General features: G+C 35.7%; 1 protein-coding gene across 1 annotated transcript in view; it reads right to left on the minus strand.

The window, feature by feature from the left end:
• LOC106884025 (uncharacterized) overlaps positions 1-3,516 on the minus strand; it is a 693,536-nt gene that overhangs the window by 429,350 nt on the left and 260,670 nt on the right. The window lies entirely within an intron of this gene.

Below are 3,516 nucleotides of genomic sequence, written 5' to 3' on the forward strand. Positions count from 1 at the left end.
AACGATATTATAAACTATAAAGATTAATAATTAATCAAATAATATTAATCAAAAATAATCGAAAATATATCAACATTATTCCAATCGAAGTTCTAATATTATGTTGAAATGAAACTATAACTTCTAAATAATATAGTGTTAAATAAGTTATCTATTAAAATAATCTATAAAGAACCAAATGAATAGTATAAAAACAAGAATACATATTATTTTCAAATAGTAGAAAATCTTTAGCAAAGTGAAAACAGACGTGGCTGTGTTTGTAAGAAGCTATAGTAGAAGACACTTGCCCAAGCTACTATAGCTTCGGGCCGACCAACGCCTTGTAAGTGGATTTGGTAGTAGGAAACTGAAAGAAGCCTGTCATATATTTTTGTATTTTATTATTATTTTTTTATTATTTCTATGTTATTGTCCTCTTGTTTGACAGAAACAGTTGTCTGGAAGTATTGAATAATGAATTAATAAATACATAATTAACAACAGAATCTGCTTCAGTTCATTTTAATGTTTAATGAACTATCTCTTATAATGATATTTTTGCTATATATATGTATATATAACCACGTGTGGATGTCTGTGTTTGTTCCCCCTATCAACACTTGATAACTGGTGTTGGTGTGTTTACGTCCCTGTGTTTATGTCGGCAAAAGAGACCGATAGAATAAGCACTAGGCTTAAAAAATAAGTACTGGAGCCGATTCATCCGGCTAAAATAAAATTCAAGGCGGTGCCACAGCATGGCCGCGCTCTAATGACAGAAACAGGTAAAAGATAAAAGATATATATGTGTGTGTGCGTGCGTGTGTGTATTGCTTATAAAATATTGGCTTCAAATTTTGGCACAGAGTCAAGAATTTTCAGAGTGGGTAAATCGGATGTACCGACCCCAGTGCTCAGTTGTTATTTCATCGGCCCCGAAAGGATGAAAGACAAAGTCGACCTCGGCGGAATTTGAACTCAGAATTCTGCGAGCTTAAATACTTGCAAAATTTTGGGGAAAGGGGTTGGTCCTCTGTTTTGATAATGTCGAGTTTAAGTGAGTTTATCATTAATTAGTATAATTAACACAGAATATACACTTCTGGTCACAAGTTCATGAAGTGTACGTATATTGTATGGTCTGTTAGAAATAGCAACTAATGTTCCTCAAATCACAATCTGCTGTCTTATAAGGGACGTAACTGGATGTGTGCATATATTTGAATATATTAAAGCTTTAACAATGGCTGGATGATAACAGTTTGAACACCGCAACAACAACATCGATTTATTTTTCACTGATATATTTATGTTGGCAGATAAATGTTTTCTGTGGTTTTATCAAAGTTATTGCAAGATAATCTAGCTTTGGATATAATCCATTAAGTAGAGATGCATTTTTCCTAATATTAAGTAGCTTGTGTTTCTTGGAACAGGCAAACTACCTCTGTTTACGACTGCCAGTAGGTGTACAAGTATCAGTGAGTAAATGAACACGAGTGTCATATCACAGCTTTAAATACAAAAGAAAATGAGAAACACTAACTGGTAAGTGAATAACATTTTGGGGTGGGAAGTGCATTTGATTTTAGTTTTGATTTGATCTCGCATCCATTGAACAGCAGCGTAACAGGTTCCTAGTGGCCTAGTTACTCGTTCAACATATATTTTAACTGGCGACTGTGAAACAGAGGTGCCTATAATTCTGTGTAAAGGACTCCATTCAAAGAGCACTGTTTTTCTTCGATGGTTACCTATTCCAACGGTATACATTGACGCATATAAACCTACACATGCAATCGGATTTCGCACAGTTTATTCCATGACCGTCGAGGCTACAGTACATGTCGTCGGGTCCGCAGTAGCTGTGTAGCGAAATTCTTGGATCTTTTCAGAATTGCCCGATTTATTTTTGTAAAATTCTACCCAAATGTACTTTTGCTAAGTTTTTACAAATATTACGTTCATCTTTTGGAAAAATTAATAGTAAAAAGTTACGAACATTAAAATATTGAAAATTTTGACAATTTTAACCAATCAGAGTTATTGACATACAGGGTTAGTAATACGATGGTACACTGTTATGCGTTTTCTTCTTAAATTGAAGCACACAACTCATTTGGAAGTGGCGGGCGAAACAAAGGTCTGTAAAGAAAGGGGAAGGGGACAGTTTTAACAACATATGAGGGGGTTCCCAAAAGTAACCGGAAACGTTCTCTGGGAGACAAACCCGTTGTAGTTCAGGCTTCCACCGCTAGAAAACACTTGATGTGACCCTCAGGCATCAGTCTGCCGACTGGCGTCGTCAGGTCAAGTTGTACTGCCACGTGGTGCGTCTTTGTTTTGCAGTGCTTCTCCCATGTTCGACGATAATTGCAATGACTGAAACGAAGGAACAGCGTGCTTCCGTGAAGTTCAGTTTTCTGCTGGGAAAAACGGCGGCCAAAACAGTTGTCATGTTTTAAACAGCTTACAAGAACGCTGCCACGAGCAAAATACAAGTTTACGAGTGATTTTTCACGCTTTAGGAATGGTCACAAAATTTGTGCCTCACTTGCTCATGAATGATCAAAAGTAGTCACGACAGAATGCATGTCGTGAACTGAAAGAACAGTTGGAAGTTGATCCAGACATTTTTTCGAAGGTTATCACTGGTGAAGAAAGCTGGTGTTAACGGAATTTGCAGATGTTAAAAGGCATCAGTTCGCATGAATTCCAGCACTGCTTCGAACAGTGAAAAACACGGGTGGATCGATGTATTACTTCAAATGGAGAATACTTTGAAGGTGATAAAAATGTAAACATGTAAAACTAAGTGAATAAAATAATATTGCAAACTTCTGGTTTCTTTTGGGTACCCCCTCGAATATTTGATTTGCTATCTAAATATATACGCAATACCATTAAAGAACAGTGTATGTAGTATATTTACATTGTAAAACGGTATGAATAAATAACGGAAAAAAAAATTATACGTTTTTAACCTAGGCAACATGACCTTGTAAAGCACTTATTTCTCTCTGCACTGCTTGCGGCTGACTGTGTAGCTGAAGCGGTCTAAACGTTGCTAGATGCTTATTTTTCAAAATTATGCCTATTAGTTTTACTATCATAATGTATTTAAATATGACAATTAATACTAATAATAATAAACGATAATGGTCAAATTCGGGCATAATGATAAACTGCAATGATTGATTTTGTGAAGAAAGTGCGCTTGATAGGAAATTTCTTTGTAATTTTTGAAATCAGCAGGTAAAAATCAATCAATTTCACCGAGTAAATCTGAAACAACTTTTGGGCGCAAACCTGTGTAATGTAATCACTACTGATGGGCTGAAATAACTGCAAAATATCGACATCCACCTTTCTCGTTCACCTATAGAGCAATATGTCCCGGCTGGTTTTGAGGTATTCAGTATTTTTTAACATTCAATGTCTTAAAAGGACGTTTCCCTGGACGAAATTGCGCAGCTAAAAATTGTATAAACAAAGCATGCACATTAAGTATGCCTTCCAACAACATAGTTCCGG

This window comes from Octopus bimaculoides, chromosome 14 (assembly GCF_001194135.2).
Source record: "Octopus bimaculoides isolate UCB-OBI-ISO-001 chromosome 14, ASM119413v2, whole genome shotgun sequence".
Classification (NCBI taxonomy): domain Eukaryota; kingdom Metazoa; phylum Mollusca; class Cephalopoda; order Octopoda; family Octopodidae; genus Octopus; species Octopus bimaculoides.